This window comes from Carcharodon carcharias, chromosome 16 (genome assembly GCF_017639515.1).
Source record: "Carcharodon carcharias isolate sCarCar2 chromosome 16, sCarCar2.pri, whole genome shotgun sequence".
NCBI classification, from domain to species: domain Eukaryota; kingdom Metazoa; phylum Chordata; class Chondrichthyes; order Lamniformes; family Lamnidae; genus Carcharodon; species Carcharodon carcharias.
The window spans coordinates 44,237,341-44,259,721 of NC_054482.1; the positions used below are offsets into that span (position 1 = coordinate 44,237,341).

Below are 22,381 nucleotides of genomic sequence, written 5' to 3' on the forward strand. Positions count from 1 at the left end.
AGAAACCTTGGTAGCAATAAACCGTCAGTAAGATCATCCATGATGATCGCTCGGCAGATAAATGCACTGGGCAGTCCAGCTACAATTGGCTTCACAGAGACTATAAGATGGTTATAGCAATAGGTAGTTCCTCAGCACTAACCTCAGGAGAATGGCTGCTGCTGAACAGCTATCATTTCGGTATTCTATATGCTTTCTCTTTGCAGCTTTTTACAATTAAATTGTAGCATTTGGGTCAAATTTGACATCAGTTTAATGCAGCATAGAGCCATGTCCAATAGGAACCGGATTTGATGATCCAAAGACACAATCCTTTCCTCTCACCAAGAGTGTTCCCTCCCTGGGCTCCATTATTGTTGAGCTTAATAGAAACATTCCCCTAACAAAGGGATTAGTTAACAGTCATTTAAAAAAAAGAGGACGTTGTGACTCCAGCTGTACTCTAGTCTCTAATTAAGGCAAAGGAATAGGTTTGAGTTGCCTGCACCCCTACTTTTGAATATCAGGTTATATGCATGACCAATGTTATAAAAAAAAAACAATACTGCATTAGTCAAGTAAAAGGCAGATTTCCTCTGCGCTGAGTATAACAAAACCATAAACGCATTTATAAAGACTGGGTTATTGACTTTACTACATATAGCATTGTTGGTAACCTTTGTCCCTGATGAGAATTAGCTTGCTTTAAGAAGTCATATTAACAATACTCTATTGAGTCAAAATCTAATATCACTGTGACCATAATGAACTATTTATTTATCTCAGGTATAGAAACATAGACAATAGGAGCAGGGGTAGGCCATTCGGCCCTTCAAGCCTGCTCTGCCGTTCATTGGCTGATTATCCAATCAATAGCCTGCTCCTGCTTTCTTCTCATATCCTTTGATCCCTTTCACCCCAAGAGCTATATCTAACTCCTTCTTGAAAACATACAATGTTTTGGCTTCAACTACTTTCTGTGGTAGCAAATTCCTCAGCCTCACCACTCTCTGGGTGAGGAAATTTCTCTTCATCTCAGTCCTAAGTGGTCTACCCCGTATCCTCAGACTGTGACCCCTGGTTCTGGACTCCCCCAGCATCGGAAACATCCTTCTTGCATCTACCCTGTCTAGTCCTGTTAGAATTTTATGGGTTTCTATGAGATCCCCCTCATTCTTCTGAACTCCAGCGAATATAATCCTAACCGACTCAATCTCTCCTCATATGTCAGTCCTGCCATCCCAGGAATCAGCCTGGTAAACCTTCGCTACATGCCCTCCATAGCAAGAACATCCTTCCTCAGATAAGGAGACCAAAACTGCACACAATATTCCAAGTGTGGTCTCACCAATTGCAGCAAGACATCCCTGCTCCTGTACTCGAATCCTCTTGCTATGAAGGCCAACAGACCATTTGCCTTCTTTACCACCTGCTGCATCTACATGTTTACCTTCAGCGACTGGTGTACAAGGACACCCAGGTCTCGTTGCACATTCCCCTCTATCAATTTATAGCCATTCAGATAATAATGTGCCTTTCTGTTTTTGCTACCAAAGTGGATAACCTCACATTTGTCCACATTATATTGCATCTGCCATACATTTGTCCACTCACTCAGCTTGTCTAAATCACACTGAAGCATCTCTGCATCCTCCTCACAGCTCACCCTCCCACCCAGCTTTGTGTCATCTGCAAATTTGGAGATGTTACATTTAGTTCCCCCATCTAAATCATTAATATATATTGTGAATAGTTGGGGTCCCAGCACCAATCCCTGTAGTACCCCACTGGTCACTGCTTGCCATTTGGAAAAAGATCCATTTATTCCTACACTTGTTTCCTGTCTGCCAACCGGTTTTTTATCCATCTCAATACACTACCCCCAATTCCATGCGCTTTAATCTTACATGCTAATCTCTTATGTGGGACTTTGTCGAAAGCCTTCTGAAAGTCCAAATAAACACATCCACTGGCTCCCTCTCATCAACTCTACTAGTTACATTCTCGAAAAATTCCAGTAGATTTGTCAAGCATAATTTCCCTTTCATAAATCCATGCTGACTCTGTCTGATTCTGCCACTGTTTTCCAAGTGTTCAGCTATTAAATCTTTTATAATGGACTCTAGAATTTTCCCCACTAATCGACATCAGGCTGACTGGTCTATAATTCCCTGTTTTCTTTCTACCTCCCTTTTTAAATAGTAGGGTTACATTAGCTACCCTCCAATCTGTAGGAACTGTTCCAGAGTCTATAGAATCTATAGAAAAGATGACAACCAATGCATCCATTATTTCTAGGGCCACTTCCTTAACTACTCTGGGATGTAGATTATCAGGTCCTGGGGATTTATCGGCCTTCAATCCCATCAATTTCCCCAACATCATTTCCCTACTAGTACTGATTTCTTTCAGTTCCTCCATCTCACTAAACAGTGTGTTCCCCAACATTTCTGGTATGTTATTTGTGTCCTCCTTTGTGAAGAAAGAACCAGAGTATGTATTTAGTTGGTCAGCCATTTCTTTGTTCCCCATTATAAATTCCCCTGTTTCTGACTGTAAGGGACATACATTTATCTTCACCAATCTTTTTCTCTTCTCTTTCTATAGAAACCTTTACATTCAGTTTCTTTAGATACAGTCAGTATCTTTATCAAGTGAACCCTTGATATTAAATTCAGGGACTATAGTGGCTCTGAAAGAATCATTTTGACAGAATCTAGTGGGGAATACCAATTAATGGCAAACCACTGGATTTGCTACATGTTTCAGAACACAGGAGAAAAATGCACTTCAGAGAGTCAGTTACCCAGTACACCTAATATTTAAGATTCTGAGTGGTACACCCCTCTCCCTGGAAACTGTTTGAAACAGATTGTTGGCAATGTTAGTGTCATATTTAACCTGAGATGAACTTCCAGTCACATATCTCTGCCATCACTGAGGCCATCTATTTCCGCCTCTCTGACATCACCTGATTCCACTCCTACCTCAGCTCATCTCTTGCTGAAAACCTCAATTTGCCTTTGTTACCTCGAAACTTGACTTTTCCAACACAATCTTGGCTGGCCTCCCATCTTCCACTATCCATATATTTAAGTTCAATCAATCCTCCCATTCCATGCCCTCACCCACCCTTTCTCTGTAATCTCCTGCACCCCTATAACACCCCATGATATTTGAATTTCTTTAATTCTTTTACTCATTCCTAATTTTAAACACTCCACCATTAGTGGCTATGCTTTCACTTGCTGAGTATTATATTCCTCAGTCAGTTACTGAAGGAAGAAACCAGAGCCTGTCTTGGAATAGATTTGTTGAGAGTGAAAGGGAAACATTACTGAGTGGACCACTCAGAATCTTAAATATTAGGTGTACTGGGTAACTGATACTCTGAAGTGCATTTTTCTCCTATATTCTGAACATGCAGCAAATCCAGTGGTCTGCCATTAATTGGTATTCCCCTGACTCCACTCTACTCCTGTGTCAGTTAGTGTCTCTTTATATGTGCTCAAGTAACCATCTAATCAGTATACATTTAACCTCAAGTGATACAATTAATACTGAGCTCTAAGTTCTGGAATTCCATCCCTGAGCCGTTCTGCCTCTCTTTCTCCCCTTCCTCCTTCAAGACACTCCTTAAAATTGACCTCTTTAGCCAACTTTTTGATCATCTGTCCTAATATCTCCTTATGTATCTCCATGTCAAATTCTGTTTGATAATACTCCTGTGAAGCACCTTGGTATGTTTGACACCTTTGAAAGTGCTACATAAATGCATGTTGGTGTTGTTGTTGGAAGATTTTGCCACAATAATTATCCACTTTACCAGCCTCTCATTCCCCCTCCAGTTAATAGTCCATCTGTGGGAAAAGTCACACCCCAATACTCTGTGATCCAGAACATAATATGGGAATAGTATGGAAAAACAATTGGGAATTGGGTAAATTTACTGAGGTGTACACTTCTAAATTAGCAGTTAATTGATGAGATGCTCTCTGGAGTCAAGCTTGTGGAACATGGAGCCATTTTTTTTATTACATTATAAGATTTGCCAATTTCATCAGCTCCTCTAAGCCTATACAAGATGTATTACATTGAAGGGTTGTTTGATGCAAGCTGCTAAAGTTTGTTTGCTTTTCCAGCTCATAAATTAGCTTTCCAATCAAATTCGTAGTCAAGGCCTCAAGCGAAAAGGCTTGTCTTGTGCTTGGGTCCTCAGATTAAGGAAGGGTTACTTAAAATACAAAGTGCTGGTGATGCAAGATTAATTTGGACAGTCTTCATCTGGTTCCCTACAGACAATGAATCCTCAGCAATAAATTATTGCTTAATTCAGCACTTTCATATTTGGAACTGAGTCGGCAGTTGATGTGGAAAATAAATATTCCAGTCATCTGCAGAAGTAAGTCTGGCAAATCTCAGTTACGTACATATTTATTCTCCTGTGCAATGCTTTTAAAATTCATGGCAAAGTAACAAGGTTGGGAATATGCTAAATAGGGCAGTCCGCAGTATAGGGAACTGATGGAAGCTGGCTGATGGTATAGGTTATGTGATCATTGCCTCTCCATAAAACATGGAAAAACCTAGTATCTGCTCATCTCATTTACTGACATCATGTGGCTATCTGCTTTTTCCTTCTTACACCCATTGCTATAATCTGGTTTCCTTCCATTATTATTAACAAGCCAAACTCTTTACTTCCAAGTCAGCACTGGGATCATCAAGAGGGAGGGCTGAATCCACAGTTCAACTGATTGTCAATATAAACTCCCAGCTAGTGGGTAATAACCCACTATTCCTGCTCCTCCTATGCTTAGGCTGTTAATTCACCCTTCAGTCCTGTGGAACCCATGTTCCCCTCAGTTCTTGTTTTGTGTCAACTTCCTATATATTTTTTAAATATCTGAAAAAAATATATGCACAGTCATACAGTGCAATAAGCATGTACCTACATAAAAATGTGCAGATTTTTTCATATACATATATTGTAATGGAAAATGGAATTGGATAATGACAGTATAATATGGCAGGGAGCAGGCATCAGAGTGACCCACTGGAGAGAAGTGTAAACAATATAAAACATAACACTTCTCCTGAAACCAACAGCCAAAAGATTTGAAGGCTCCTCTCAGCTCAAGCAGGACATTTTTTCTTGCAAGATGGACCTGGGGAGTTTATGTAATGTTAAATTTGAACTGTTATGCATTGTACCTTTACAAATTTTATGAAAAATGTTTTTTGGGAAAAAAATCTGAGCTCAAACAGAGACCTGTGATCTCTGTGCTTTGAGCTGCCTTGTTTGTTTTACCTTGTGCTCCTTATGGCGGATGGGAGATCTATTTGGAGACAGCTGCTGACAAGGGGATTCAACAAAACTTGCATTGATATAGCATCTCTAACATATTAAAATGTACCAAAGAGGTTTAAAAGAGCAATTATCAAACAAACTTTGACATTGAGCCAGAAGGAAATATTAGAACAGAAAAGCTTGGCCAGACAGATAGATTTTAAGGAGCATCTAAAAGGAAGAGAGGTAGAGCTGTGGAGAACTTTAGGGAGGGAATTCCAAAGCTTGGGGTCTGATGAAAATTGGAAGTGTGCAAGAGGTAAGATGTGGAGGAGCACAGATATCTTGGAAGGTTGGGCTGGAGGAGATTACAGAGTTAGGGAAAGGATGGATCCAGCTCCAATCTTTGCTCTTAAAAACTGAGATTCAGTGATGTTTTGTGCAAGAATGGGTGGACAGAGGTCAGATTGTTTGTGTTTCCTTGAAACAGCCAATGGTGGCAGAGCTCTGTGCTTGCTGATGACTGCATTCTTCTAGCAGGAGAGGGTCTTCATTCACCAGATTTTGTTTAAAAGCGCATGTTCAATTCTTAGTCTGGTATTTGATTTAAGTGGAGATGTTTTATGAATTTGCCAATTTTATATCAGCTTCTCTCTTTTGTGGGTGGATTTTCCAAACCAAGATGTTTCTGATCTCTCACTCCAAGATTCCACCTGGAACCCTGAAAGACCAGCTTCCTAAACCTTCCCCTTCTGCCTTTTGCACTTCTTAAATAATTGTTGTCACTGTTCCCCAGGTTGCAAAAACCTTTTTTCTTAGTTACATGTCTGTCCTTGACATCCCTGCAATAAATTAGGATAATAATTTTGAACGCTTTAGGTGCGAGTGAGATGCTTTAACTCCATTGCTGTGGGCTGGATTTATGACCCAACATCCCAGCGAACTTACTCCCATCCCTTATTGTTCCTCTTAACATTTATTGTGCCAGGACCTTACTGCCAGCCACTATTTAAGATTAGTATCTTCTCGGAATAACGCAGAGCCAGCAGTGCTGAGTTATACTGCCCAATCCGTATAGGGCATACCGAGAATCAATCACTGGCCTGTTACCTTTTAAGTGGAAGAGAAAAAACGATGGAAAAGTCCACTTCTTGTTAACATTGAAAGAGAATCTCATACATAATCTTGAAGATCTATCCAGGCAATATATTGAAACACCTGGGGACTTCTTAGAAGTTCTACTATAAAAGTACAAAGTCAAAGCAGCTTAGGGGTGGCCTTTCTCCATCTACTAGAAATTATTTTATCAAAGTTACTCCCTTGAAACGCAAGCCTGAAACTGCTTAGTGTCGATGCAAAATGTGTAGCAAGACCAGTTAATAAATCAACATCTGCATGAATTGTATTTTCTCTTTCAAAGTTTTCCAACAGCAGGGCTCCAAGCATGAAGCTCTGGCTATTGAAAGTGTATGTTGGGAAATTGCCCACTTGGAGCCCATGATTTTCCATTCATCAATTTTACCTCTTTGTCTCAAGTGGCTCATAAACCATGTGTCGATATTAAATTAAACTAATTCCCTGCAATACCAAATTTATTCTGCGGTCTATCAAAAATAAACACAAAGGACAAAAGTCATTGTAACCCTGTCTAGTTGAGGATGATAAAGTGTTGCTTGTTGAGTGCTCGTCAAGTGAGAGATCATTATTTAAAAGGAAATGAGGCAATTTACTTTCATTTGAAATGTTACATTTACAGTATTCAGGAAACAGTGTGAGACAGCAAAAGACATAACAGTTGCAGTACACGTTAAAGGTACATGGTACAATATGTTACTGGACGAGTAACCCAGAGGCCCAGATAAATGATTTGGAAACAGGAGTTTAAATCTCACCATGGCAGCAGGGAAATTTAAACTAGTTTGAAATACAGTTGGAATAAAAAGCTGATAGCAGCAATGATGTCTATGAAACTTACCAAATTGTCATGAAAACCTATTTAGGTAGGAAATCCTTTAGGTAAGGAAATTTGCCATCCTTATCCAGTCTGGTCCATATGTGTCGCTAAATCCACCACAATGTGACTGACCCTTAACTGTCCTCTGATATGGCATAGCAAGCCACTTAGTTGTATAAACCACTAAGAATTAAATAAGATTGACCACCCGGCATTGGCCTAAGCACCAGACAAAGGCACACCCAGCCCAGTCAACCCTGTAAAGCCCTCTTTCTTCACTAATATCTGGGGTCTTATTCCAAAATTGGGAGAGCTGTCAAGTCTCAACTTCCTGATGTAGTCATACTCACAGAATCACTCAGCCAATGTTGCAGACTCCTCCATTAGCATCCCTAAGTTTGTCACATCATACCAACAGGACAGAGCCACAAGAGCAGTACCGGGAGTACATAAAACGAGGTGCAACCTGGTGAAGGTATATGGTCGAGGGGTGTTTTTGTGACTGGATGCCTGTGACCAGTGGAGTTCCACAGGGATTGGTGTTGGATCCCTTGCTGTTTGCGGTATATATAAACAAATTAGACTTGAATGTAGGAGGATTGATCAGTAAGTTCACGGATGACACGAAAATTGGTGGGGTGGTAAGTAGTGGGGAGGATAGTCTTAGATTACAAGAGGATATAGATGGGTTTGTCAGATGGGCTGAACAGTAACAGATGTAATTTAATCCGGATAAGTGTGAGGTAATGCACTTGGACAGGACAAACAAGGCATCGGAATACATGATGAATGGTAGGACCCTGGGAAGTACCGAGGATCAGAAGGACCTTGGTGTGCATATCCACCGGTCCCTTAAGGTAGCGGGACAGGTAGATAAAAGATGGTTAAGGCAGCATATGGGATTGTTGCATTTATTAGCCGAGGCATAGAATATAAGAGCAGGGAGGTTATGCTGGAACTGTATAAAATGCTGGTTAGGCCACAGCTAGAGTATTTCTGGAATCCACATTATAGGAAGGATGTGATTACACCAGAGAAAGTGCAGAGGAGATTTACCAGGATGTTGCCTGGGCTGGAGAGTTTTAGTTATTAGGAGAGATTGGATAGACTGGGGTTATTTTCCCTGGAGCAGAGGAGATTGAGGGGGGACATGATTGAGGTGTATAAAATTATGAGGGCGTAGATAGGGTAGACAGAAAGAAACCTTTCTCCTTGGTGGAGGGATCAATAACCAGGGTAAGAGGCAGAAGGTTTAGAGGGGATGTGAGGAAGAATTTTTTCACCCAGAGGGTGGTGGGAATCTGGAACTCACTGCCTGAAAGGGTGGTAGAGGCAGATACCCTCATAACATTTAAGAAATATTTGGACGTGCACTTGCGATGCCAGGGCATACAAGGCCAGGTATGGGCCTAGTGCTGGAAAATGGGATTAGAACATTTAGGTACTTGTTTGACCGGTGCAGGCTTGATGGGCCTAAGGGCCTTTTTCTGTGCTGTAGACCTCTATGACTCTATAACAGGACTACATGCATGATAAACAGTGGAAGTAGCATGCTATCAATAGAGCAAAGTGATCCCACAACTTGAAGGATCAGATCAATGCTCTGCAGTCCTGTCATATTCAGTTGTGAATGGTAGACAATTAAACAACCAATAGGGAGGAGACACCATGAACATCCCCAACCTCAATGATGGGAGAGCCCAGCACGTGCTGGTAAAAGATAAGTCTGAAGCATTTGCAACCATTGTAGTAACTCCATTCCCTATCCCTTTACCCAACTCTTTGGTTCAATTAATATCAGGGTAATTGAAACTCCCCATGATTATTAATTCTATTATTTAATTCTCTAATTTGTCTGCACATTTCTTCCTCCACCTTCCTTCCACTAATAGGTGGTCTGTAGACTACACCTATTAAGGTGATTAATCCTTTATAACAATCTTTTATCTCTAGCCCTATGGATTCTACTTTTGTCTTGTTGATACCTATGTCCTTCTCCTGCTGCCATTATGTTATCCCTAATAAGTTTAACTACTTCACCTTCCCTTTATCCCTTTCTATCTTTTTAAAATATATTGTACCCTGCCGTGTTTAATTCCCAGTCCTGATTTTGCTCTGGCTGTGTCTCAGTAATCCCTACTATGTCTGATTCCACCAAAAGCATGATTGCCTCCAGCTCCCCTGTTTTATTATGGAGATTGTGTGCATTGGTGTACAGATATTTTAACTTATTTTTAATTGGATTTCCTCTCACTTTATGTTAACCATCTTTTTAGACCCCTGTTCTATAACTCCATTTGTTCCATTGCCATCTGTGTCCCCCTCTTACTTTATTCTTTCCTATCCTTTCTTACCCTGTTTTGTTTACATTTAGGCTGTTACTTGTGGATCCCTAACCCCATCTTACTAGTTTAAAGCCAACATTATTCTGAGCCTTTTGGATGGGCAGTGAGAGCACCCACTTTGGCCAAACTACTCATGATTATACTCACGAGAAGTTGAGTCAACAGAAGTTTACACTCCAGTCTGGCATTATCCTAGTGATCTGCATTCTGCATTCAGATCAGAACTGGTCTCTGGGGTTACATAGTCATTTTTGTGTCTCTGTGAAACAGTTTCTAACAGTGATAGTATACTTTACTCCATGTACTTATGGGACGTACCCTCACTAATGCATTAGGCCTGAGCACAAACCTCCAGCAGCTTGTAATGACAAACTCTAATCTGATACAATATGAACTGCATTAATCCAACAGATTTAAATACCAGCACTGCATTTTAACAAAGGAAAATCTGTTTTTCAGAAAACAATTAGCTTGATCTCCATGCCTCAGGCCTTCGTTACAGTATTGGATAGAATATTTTGATTAAAAAGGGAATTGTTTTAATCAGTACTAATCTCTCTCGCGGTCAATTTTTCCATCTGGCAGGAGGCAGGCTTTAATTTTTCAGTTATGTGGTAAATCAGGGGATTTCTTGCAATAATTTTCACCTTTGTGTGATTCAGTGTACAAGCCCCACTAGAAGTTACACATAGGCTGGTATTAGAATGAGTAAAATGTAAGTTCAAGAGGGAGTTCAAAAATAGTTGCCATTTCCCCTAGAGCTGCTAGTCCACATCTTGGCCCCAGAGATGGAGCAGATAGTTGCAGGGGGTGAAATCTGTAAATCCTGGGCATGTGGAATTTAATAGCAAGACCTCATTATTATGTTTTAATTCAATTTCCAGCCCAGCAGCTGAACAGATTGATAAACCGACCACTGCTGGACAGGAAAGCCTGCAGCAGAAGACCACAACTAGGAGCCATTTGGGATTTTCCCCAGCATTCAGCAAAGATCAAAGAGCATGAGCACAGGGGGTTCGGTGGGGAGGGGAGATTAGATCACACCTGATCTGTACTGTTCTGGTCTCCATATTATAAAATCATAGAGTTATAAAATCATAGAATGGTACAGCACAAATGGAGGCCATTTGGCCCATCGAAAAGAATATGGAAACACTGGAAAAGGTTCAAATGGGATTTATTAGGATGATACCAGAACTGAGACATTATTCCTATCAGGAGAGATTGAATGCTCTGGAGCTCTTTTCTCTTGAAAGCAGAAGACTGAGGCCTGACCTGATAGAAGTATTTAAGAATATGAAAGGAGTTAATAGGATAGATGTAGAGAAGATGTTTTCTCTTCGGGAGAAGACCAGAACTAGGGGCCATAAACATAGTCATCAATAAATCAATACGGAATTCAGGAAAATCTTCTTTACCTAGAGAGTATTTAGAATGTGGAACCAACTACCAAAATTTAGTTTTTCTCCTTTATGTGTTTATCCAACTACCAAAAAGTTAGACATTTTGTATCTGCTTTTAAGTTAGGAAAAGTTTGGAACAAAGAAGGTTAAGAGGTGACCTAATAGAGGAAAACAAGCCGATGAGAGGTGTTGATAAAGTAGATAGAGAAAAATTATTCCCTCTGACAAGTGAGTCAATAGTTAGAAGTCATAGATTTAAAATCATCAGCAAAAGGTCCAGAGAAGAAATGAGGAGATATTTTTTCAATGAGTTGTTGGAATCCGGAATGCTCAACCTCAAAATGTGGTGGGAGCTGATTACATAAATAACTTAAATAGGGAATTGGACCAATACTTGAGAATAAGGAATTGCACAATTATGGACAAAAAGCAGGGATGTGGGATTATACATGATTGAACATTCAAAGTGCCAGGACAGACATCACAGGCAGAATGGCCTCCTAATATACTGTAAATTTCTATGATTCTAAATACTATGCCAGATCTGAATCTGATCTTCATGCCAACTTCTATTGCAATGCTTTGATCATCAGAAATCCTGCTTCATTAGTTAAGTACACAAGGGAAGCAGAGATACTTTTACTTTCAACTTAACAAATTGGCAGAAAGGTTTTTCATTGTATAAAAAAGCTCCCAATGCATCCTTCCACTTCAGACACAAGCATCTTAATTGCTCTGACCACAGTGTCTGTGAGGCAGGACCTCTTTTCTACCTCCTCTTTTATACTATGCTAACCAGCCTTTACTCTCTTTTCACCAAAGTCAAACTTTCTTGTATCTGCTTTTAAGTTATCAATCTATAATTTCTGCAACAGTCCATTAACAATACTTCAATTGAAATCCATACAGTCTGGTTCACATTACAACATTCACTTTGAGTGAGAGCCTCTGGAAGTTAACACTCATTCTATGTCAGTCTTGGCTCGGTGGTAGCACTCAGTGGAACTAAAGCCCCGCTCTAGAGACCCGGGCATACAATCTAGGCAGATACCTCAGTGCTACAGTGAGGGAGCAGCAATTGTCAGAGCTGCTGTCTTTTGGATACAGCTTTAAATCAGCTGCCCTCTCAGATGGGTGTAAAAGGTCCTGTGCATTATGTTCTCCCGGTATCCTGGTCAACATATAAAGAAACACAACTAATAAACAGGCCGTTTATTGCTGTTTGTAAGACCTAGCTTTGTGTAAGGGAGCTGACACATTTCCTATGTCAAAACCATAACTCTTTTTAAAAAGGTACTTCCCTGGCTGTGGAACGCTTTGGGATGTGTTGAGGATGTAAAAGGTTCTCTATAAATGCAAGTTGCTTCTTTCTTCTTTCATTCTGCATGAAACATTTTTGAGTTTTACATTAGCTACTATACTCAGGTTCAGAGTCAGAGTAGTGGAGAAGGAGGGGCAGCTGAGTGGAGAGGGTTGGCAGTGGAATCACAGACAACCCTGAACTGTTCTCCACTAATATCCAAAGAATGATTCCAGAAGGGGCTGCTGGCTATTGATAAGGAAGAACTATGGCTGATGGTTCTTCCTAGCTTTGCATAGCTGAAGCCATGTGAAGCAATATCATACCACTTCCGCTGAGGGCAGCTTACTCAACACATGCTAGGAATTGGACCTAGTTCCACTTGACACCAACCATAAAGGACAGTTGAGGCACTGGTGTGCTCCTTTTGTATTTATTTTCTTCATTTGTTTATGGACAAGCACATATTTTATCAAGCAATGTACATTTTCATTGTAGCTATTGTTGAGTTTGTTGGATGGCCCATTTTAGAGCTCTCCTCAGTAACTTGCGACATGCTGACAATACCCCTGATTATTAGCATTGTACTTAAGTGAACATATCAGTTTGTCAGGAGCTATTTTGCAGAACATATGCTCCATTAGCCATCATTTATTCAAATTCTTCTGCTACATATCCATAGCAATAAATAGCATAAACATCAGAGACATTAGCACACAATCTGCCTGTGTAACCCTGCACATTCTTGTGTTCATTCAAGTGTTAAGGACACTAATTCACACATATAAGCAGAAAAGCCTTGAATGTGTGGGTGGCATATTTAATAAATAAGATTTTTAAAAAATGTTAATAAACTGACATATAACCAGAGAAGACATCATTTTACTTCCCGTACAAAAGAAGCACGTATAGTTCACTTGAAAGAAAACTCAGTATTTCATTTCGCATGACGTCCAATCCTCAAAAGATTCAGATGTCTCCAACATTCATTGCTAAGTGTATATCATGAGCTGTTCTAAATGGTTAGTTCTAATCAGCTTCATCGCATGAAAGAGATTCTACAATATAGAGAATTTTTGTTTATTATCTATTGGGTAAATTTATTCTGCACAATATCTACAATTAGTGCCATTGACACTGAACAAATACAGAAGCCCAAACACAGTCATGAAGGTGAAGACAGATGAATAGTGTTACCGATAAATTAGTGATGGGCAATGGAGTTCATTGCCTGAGGATGTCAAATATGAACATGGCCTTCTTATCTCACACAATCACACTTTTTAACCATCTTCAAGTCATCCAATTTAAACACTTGGTACAAAATAATGACTCATACTTCATGTTCAGTGCATTTCATCACATGACATCTATTTGTATCATTAAGAGTCATAGTAAGACAGCCACAGTTGAAGTCTGAAATGCAGTTGCTAGCATGCATTCATCTTTTTCAAAAGGTAACATTCTTTGCTGATAATCTATCTGCTTTATTTCAAAGACAGTTTTATAGCATACAACTGTTTTTGTTTGTGGCCTTGAATGGGAAAGGCAGTTAAAATAAATGTTTTCTTCACATGATTTCTGTGTAAGGGGTATACAACTAAAAGGCAGAGATAAAGAATGTGGTTTACAACAGACAGCAGGAGAAACATTTCTACATAGGGTTGTGAGGCTGTAGAATGCACGTAAGAGTTAATAATTGAAGCAGATTCTGTGTTAGCATTTAAGAGTAGGTTTAATAGGCGATTGAAGGAAAGTGATAAAGGAGGTAGAGGAATAGGGTGGGAACAGAGGAATGATGTCTGGTGTGGAGGATAAAGACCAACATGGACTGGTCAGGCAGAATGGATTGTTTCTCTGTTGTAAATTTTATATCCAAAATCCTCCTCTGTGGTTAAGACTCTTTGCGTGCAAAAATTACAAAGTATACAGGTAACAAAATGATCCTGGTGGGACTATATTAGCACACTCTCTCTGATCAATCCAGCGATCAGCAGCATTGCTTCAAGCTTCCTATGAAAAACTGAGGTGATCTTGTTGGCTACAGTGGCTTCATTGTACCTCTATTCAATTACTGTTCCTGGTATACACAAAGGTTCCATGAGTCAGAGAATCTGCCTCTGGTACACACAAACCTGCCTAGCTTCCATCCATTCATTCTCTCCTTTTTTCCCTAAAAAACACTTGAGAGGACCACTCAAACCAGTATCCACATTAACAAACATGATTGGAGCAATGTAAAATTTAAGAACAATGCTTTATGTATTCAGCTTCTAAACCTGCCAGCTCATTATTATCTATTTAATATGATTGAACTGAGTACACACTCCATTCCTGATAAGTTGGGAATTGGGTTTCAGTGAAATGCTTACACATTAGGCTAGCTAGAAACTGCACACATTGTAATTTAGAGCCCCCTAATTTCCCATGCCCATTCCAAAGAAAGTGTAACAAGATGTAAGTAAAACAGGAACTAAGGGCAATACATAGAAGAAGTCTGCTAAATAAGAACATTTTTATAATAATTTCTGTAACTTAACTGATGAAAAATGTGAAGAAATTATGGGTTGGAAATTGGACTCATTTAGTGCCTGTGTTTTAGGCACTACATGTGCCCTTAGAGTATTAAAATGATGTCCTCAACAGAAATGCACATTGTGGGGTGAATCATGCCAGATGTCATATTGGAGAGGGCATTAGTGCGCACACAACAGACATCCACAGGAAATATGCAGAACCGCCAGATCATGACATCAGCCTGTTGATTTTATGCCAGCACTGTCATTTTGGAACTCAGTGTTCCAGCTAACACCCTCTCTCAATTTACTCAGCTAAAAACACAGGCCATGCAGAAAAGGACGAGCTGCTGAAAGGAGGAGGACGGGGAGAATGGGGTCTCAGCTGGAAGCAAGGGCACTGACAGGGTGGCAGTCTGGGAGGGCAGACACTGTCTTCCTTAGAGAGGACATTAGGTTTGTGCTCTATGGAGCCACTGTCAATTACCCCAGCACAGCAGGAATTCTAGTAATCAGTTACAGAACAGATTTCTGGACATACTTTGACACTATGCAAGGCCCTTTGAACACTATAATCCACAGCCATGATGGTAGCAGTCTGAGCTTCCACTGCAGCATTTTCACAATAGTTGGGTAGCTGCTGCTTGCAATGGAAGTTACAATATCAGCCATCAGATGCTGCATCATGGTTAGGCCCACTTGACTGAGCGGAATTAGTTATAATTTCCAAGCTATACACAAAGCCCTGTGCTAAGTTGGTGATGGACTCCTCCATGTTCCTTAACATTGACCACAGGCTTTCTGGTGAGTTTCCCAATGCAGGAAGCATTTCATTCTGCATACTGATCAGTGTTCTTCTGTAGGCTGCACCAAAGTCCTCATCTGAGTCAAATGTAGTGGAACCCATGTGTGACCTCACTCTCCAAAAAGCTGGCACCTGCACTGTCCGTGTCCCCTGCCCTAACTGCAGATCACCTGTGCCCCATGTTATACCACGTGCAGAACCTGCCCCTAAAGATCCATTAAAATATGTGCAGTATCAGTATCTGAGCTGGTGGCTGTGAATGCAGTGACATTCATCATCACTCTCTTCTTGGTATTTCTCCATTGCCTGCCAAACCCTCTTGGGTATCTGAAAGGAGAAAGGCACAAGGATAAAGCTGTGGTCCAGGCGGGGAGGAAAAGCAAGTGGTGCACACTTACACTATCTGTAGCTTGTAATCAGAAGAGAATGTAAGATATGGGGAGGTGGGATTTGAGAAAGGGGATTATTTATGTGCATACTGTCATCTTCAGCATCTACCACATCCTCAGCAACAGCCATTCCAATAGTGCCAGCAGCATCTCCTCCATGAGGTTAGGGCATGAGCAATGACTGTCCCCTCTGGTTAGTTCCTCTGCCTCTGGTTGTGCGATGCCTTGTTCTACAAGAAAGAGGGCAATGTATCAGTGAGTGTCATTCAATATGTTTGGCTGATATGGCTGTCATGCTGAATAGTCAGCAGTGTGGGCAAAGCTCAAGACATGAGGCTTGTAATAGTGCTGAATATGTGAAGGTGAGATGAAGCATATAAATGGCAGGTAGATTAATTGATTGAAATTATTGGTAGGTGAATGATGGAGTGTGGTGAATTGATTGAGGCTGGTGGTGCAGTTTTTTTTATTAATTCATGGGAAGTGGGCTTCGCTGGTTGGGCCAGCATTCATTGCCCATCCCTACTTGCCCTAGGTGGTGCCTTGGTGCCTAGGTGATGGTGAGCTGCCTTCTTGAACCACTGCGGTCCAGTTGGTAGGATATAACATTTGAAGATGCATTGACTGACCTTGACATCTCATGTGAGGACACTGGACTTCTTGCAGCACTGCTTCCAGGTCCTCAGGACTTGACCTCCACAGCTTTCTACACCCAGTCCCTTCAATGCTTGTTTCTGGAGGGCTTCCTGGCCCCTGTGGTTAGAGGACATTTCTGCTACCTTCCACCTCTTCCACCGAGGCCTCCAGTGCAGCATTTGAAAACCTTATAGCCTGCTCCCTCCAATCCTGTGCCATTCCTCACTCTTTTGCAGGTCAGATTTACTTCTTGCATGACTGCCAGCACCTGCTCCAGCCGCAACGCACCTCACCTTTAAGAGGTACAGATGAGCTTCAAGCAGTACAGAGTAGCTTTAACTGGTGTTGGCAAATTACGTTTGTGAGTCCCTGTTGATGCATGCAGCCAATGAACAGTGCTGTTTGTGCTGGCTGCACACAACAATCATTCAAAAGAGAAGGCAGCACGAAGTTGGCGCATTACATTGAGCACAGGTTAGCTGCGCATCTCAATCCCCATTCTGATTTTCGGGGGCTATCTAATTTAGCCCCCACAGTGTTTAATAGTGACAAAGTGAGAGGGTTAATTAATCATTTTGTGGCTGGTGCATTGGTGAAGTCAGATTTAATGGATTCAATGGCCATTTGCCAATTCATTGATTAATGGCTGGCCCATGATGACTGAAGCCACAAAAGCAGAAAACATTAGAAGCACTTAGCAAACAGGCAGCATCATTGGGAGAACAGACAAATCAATGTTTCAGGTATGAACCCATCATCATCAGCACAGGAAGATATTTCTGAAGAACAACATTTAAAAAGGAATAAAACAGGGAGCCAGGGCAGTAAAGAAACAGAGATATACACACAGACATAGAGACATTCATGTAGAAATACAGTTTAAAAAAAGAGACATGCTGCTGTAGTTTGTCTTGCACTTAACAGGGCAGAATTGCAAGAATACCGAATTTTAAAGGGAGCAACAAGTTATACTACAGGAGAAAAGAGTGCTGATTTCTGGCAAGTGGTAGCTCACTTATGTTGCTAAAAGCTACATATATTCATATGCAGGGCCCTGTCTTTTGCAAACAAAGAATATTTCCAGGCAATGTGCCTTTTCCAACTAAACAAAAGCTTGTGGTACAAGTGTTCCCTGGAACATTCCCCACAGCCTGACCAATCTGGGTCAACTTGCCTGGTTTGAGTTCAAACAAAAGCTTGGAGGATAATTTATTTACTCTTTCAAAGGATGAGGGCTTCGCTGAGTAGGACAGCAGTTGTCATCCAACCATAAATGCCCTTGAAGTGAGTGGCTTGCTAGGTTATTTCAGAGGACAGTTAAGAGGCAACCACATTGCTGTAGGTCTGGGGTCACATGTAGGCCAGACCAGGTAAGGATGGCAGGTTTCCTTCCCTAAAAGACATTTGTGAACCAGATGTATTTTTACAACAATTGATGACCATGGGGGGGTTGTGCAGGGGCAGGCGGGAGTAAGCGCGAACCCAATCTGTGCCCCCAATCGGGTCCACGCCGCCATTTTACGTGGGCGGGCCAATTAAGGCTGAGCACTTCCTGTGTGGCCTTAAGGTTGGACAGGCAGCTCATTTAACTGTTTTAATTAGTTTTTAAACAGGCCTTAATAGGCCTTTGACAGTTCAGCAGGCGCGTAGCCAAGTGAAAATCTAAATGGCGTGCAGTGATGCCGGGACACCCGCCTAATGTCACCGCTCGCCGACCAGAAAATTCTTCCCCATGAAATTAACCTATAATTCCAGGTTTATTAATTGAATTGCAGGATATGAATCTGTGTCCCCAGAGCATTAGCTGGTCTCTGTATTATCCGTCCAGGGCCATTACATCACCATCTCCCCTAATTGTTCCCTGGTGCATTCTCCATGGCAATACCTCTCCCAATCAGAGTCCACTTGCCAACCAGTCACCACCCTTTTCTCATGCAGTATAAATTGTTGTTTCCTTTGAAATTTGCTTTCTTGCGATTCTGTCCTTATGAGTGCAAGGCAAAAAGCTTCTGCAGCATGTCTCTTTTCTCAGCAATATACAATTAAGTTAAAGATGCTCCAACACGGTGGCACGTGTGAGTCAAAATGAAGTTTTCTTCAGAATTATGCCTCTATGAAGCACTTTGGAGTAATTTTCAATGTTACGAACACATGAACAAGGAGCAGGAGTAGGCCATTCGGCCTCTTGAGCCTGCTCCATCATTTAATAAGATCATAGCTGATTTGATAGTAACCTCAACTCTTCATCGCACCTATTCCCGATAAACTATCACCCCCTTGCTTACCAAGAATCTATCTACCTCCATCTTAAAAATATTCAAAGGCTCTGCTTCCACCACCTTTTCAGGAAGAGAGTTCCAAAGTTTCACAACCCTCAGAGAAACATTTTCGCCTCATCTCCGTTTTAAATGGGTGTCCTGTTTATTTCTTTTCTTTTGCTTTTTTTTTGCTTTTTCTGTGAACACAAATGGAGAAAACTATATAAATGTAAGTTGCTGATAGTTGGAATGGTATATTTGAAGCTGCATGGTTTGCCCAAGGGCAATTCAGATGGACATCAAATGCTGGCCTTTCTGGTGATGCTCACATCCCATAAAAAAAAAAAGTAAAATGTAGTTAGGTTATATTTATTTGTTAATTTGCAGATAAAGTGCCTTTGCTAAAGTGTGGTTGTACTAACTGAAACACATTTATTTTGTTGACCAATATGTGATAAGTCAGATCTTTATGAAGGCCAATTGCTTGCATTTATCAAGTGCATATTTTAAATTAATTAATTAACTGGTTAATTAGTCTAAGCCCGAAGGGCTGTTCATTCATTGGAGCCTTTTGAGATTTGGCTCAAATTTATGTATTGGCATTTGAAATGATGCTGCCTCTGTGTTAATTTTGAAGGCTAGGTTTACGTACTTACCGGCTAAACCTGAGGTCAGTGAGAAGCCCTGTGAAAGAAGATTTTTAAGAGCAGGATTCTTTATTTAGCTGAAGGCTTAAAATCACTGGATGGACCTGAAGCACTATAACAACTTTCGGATGACAGAATAAGTAATTTACTTTGCTGCCAAAACAGACCCAGATTTTGTAATAAGAATGACAGTGAAGCTATCAATACCTTCTCTTATTATGGAGTAAATCAGACATTAACTTTCACATGTGCACAATTAAGAAATCAGGAAGCTGCTGTCCAAATTACCCTGCTCCTCCAAAAGCTTTGCTCCAACAGCATCTTGGCAGGAATCGCAGCATTGAAGCATATGAAAGGCATAAAGTTGTGGTCCGTACTCATTAGGTACTTATTAAACATGCCAGTAGATAGCTCTTGTGCATTCCAATGTAAATTAATTTTTAATAGCATGATAAGTCTTAATTACTATCAAACAAGGTGTCTGACCGTGAAAATTAACTTTTAGAAGTGTGGAGTCTCATTCCTTCAAGTTTTAATTATTGTTGACGATTTAAAGTGTTTTTAACTTTTTATTTCTGTTTCTTTCATCACTCTCAATATGTCTTTCTTTTCCTCTCTTTTTTTGCATTGAGCGATTTTGCATTGAATTAAATATTCTAACATATACTTCCTAGTTTAGGCCCTGCATGCCTCAATAAAGATTCTTCAATTTGATTAAGGAGATACACTGCTGCTTTCCCTATTCGCTAATAAAATGAATTGAAAGCAGACCGAGAAAAAAAGATGTTGAATAAATAGTTAAATTTACCTTAACAGTGGGAATGAATAATAATAGAAACCAAAAACAACTTGCATTTATATAGCAACTTTACTGTAGTAAAAAATATCAATGTCTCCCACAGGAGGATCAAATAAAAAAATCAAGTTCACCTCCAGATGAAATGAAAAACAAAATGGGAGGTGGAGTTAGGTGACCTGTCACAGTCTTACCACTGATCAAAGGATTGAACAGCAGGTGTTAATGTTGCTGATTAAAAGCAACAAAAATTGGCACCACTAGATGTTTTCATAATTACAAAAGCATTATTAAATTGCTTTCCCTCGTCTCTCACTCCTATCAAGCCCCCTATGTCTTCACTAGCTCCCTCGCTCTCATTGCTGCTGTTACCTCTTTGCCTTCAGAAAGAAGGAACTTACATTTGTATAGCATCTTTCAGATTCTCAGAATGTCCCAAAGAGCTTCACAGCCCATGCAGTACTTTTTGAGAGTATTCACTGTTGTCATGTAGGTAACTGCAGCAGCTAATTTGCACACAGCAAGATTGTGTAAACAGCAATGCATAAATAACTAGATTTTTTTAGTGGAGGAATGGGGATTGCCAGCACATCAGGGTGAACTCCTGGACTCTTCTTTAAATAGTGCTGTGTGATCTCTTACATGCAACTGAGAGCGCAAATGCCATCTCACCTTAACATTTTATCCAAAAAATGGGACTTTCAAACAGGACAGCACTCCCTTACTCTTGCACCAAAATGGTATCTTATGCGAAACAAAAACAGAAATACCTGGAAAAACTCAGCAGGTCCGGCAGCATCGGCGGAGAAGAACAAAGTTGACATTTCGAGTCCTCATAACCCTTCAACAGAAATAAGTTAAAATAGGAGAGGGGTGAAATATAAGGTTTAAGGTGGGGGGTGGGGGGAGAAGTGGGGGAGGGGGTGGTTGTGTGGGGGGGGTGGTTGTAGGGACAAGCAAGCAGTGATAGGAGCAAAAGGTGTCACAGACAAAAGAACAAAGAGGTGTTGAAGGTGGTGATATTATCTAAAAGAATGTGCTAATTATATGCGCTCTGAGTTAGGGCTTGAACCCATGACCTTCTGAATCATAGGCAAGTGACCATGAATCACGGCTAACTTCTTCGAATAACTCCTTCAACTTTAGCTCTCTCCCCTCCCTGCTACTCTACTGTACTCATCTCAATTGCAATCTCCACCCATTTTCTAACTAAGGAACCATGGTGAGAGGATAGAGATACCCATACCTTCACTCTTGACCTGTTTCCCCCTTCCTCTTCCTGTCTATTTTTTTGTTCTATGTAATTCACCTATTGACTATTCAACCCATGATACATTTTCAAGATTTACTTTGGCTGGATCAGAGGGAGTATGCAAGTCAGTAATTGTTTTTAATTTTCTCCAATGGTGATGCTGACCTCTCTCCATGAGAAATAAACAAACATTCAGAAGGCTGCTTTGGTCTCAAAAACGGATCCTGCAGTAGTGACTCACAGAGCCAAAATTAAACTCAAAGGGAAAAATAATTTATTTTCCAAGCTAGAGCCTCAGACACTCCAACATATGAAATGAGACAATACATTTGCATCCATACCAGCTGCCAATCTTCAATTTTAAAGACTCTTTTGCATTTTATTCATGAGGTGAGCACATCACTATATCGGATCTGCATGACTCATTGCTGCAGCACATTCTATTTTTGAGCCTGGCCAGTCCCATAAATTCAATCTTTCATCTTTACTGTGGGGATTTTCAAACCAATATCTAAAAAAATCAGCAGGGGCAGGTGTTACCTTAATTACGATAAATATTCAAAAGGTGAAATGAAGTTATAAAAAAAATGCTGCATTGGTTTCAAGTTTCATCCTCTGAGTTAGAACTTGGGTCCCAGCCAATTCTGATTCACAGGCAGGCACCCTGAGCCATTGCGAGCATCTCTAAATCATTTAACCAACTCCTGTTCCCCACCTATCCTTTGCTCTACTGCACTAATTTACATAAAGTGAGTTCATTTTAAAATTGCCTCACAAGAGCAAAAATCAATGGTCAAAACTCAGAACTATG

The 22,381-nt window shown here is 40.5% G+C and overlaps 1 protein-coding gene across 1 annotated transcript in view; it reads right to left on the bottom strand.

Moving 5' to 3' along the window:
- The window catches only part of niban1a (niban apoptosis regulator 1a), a 182,494-nt gene that overhangs the window by 133,823 nt on the left and 26,290 nt on the right, over window positions 1-22,381 (bottom strand). The window lies entirely within an intron of this gene.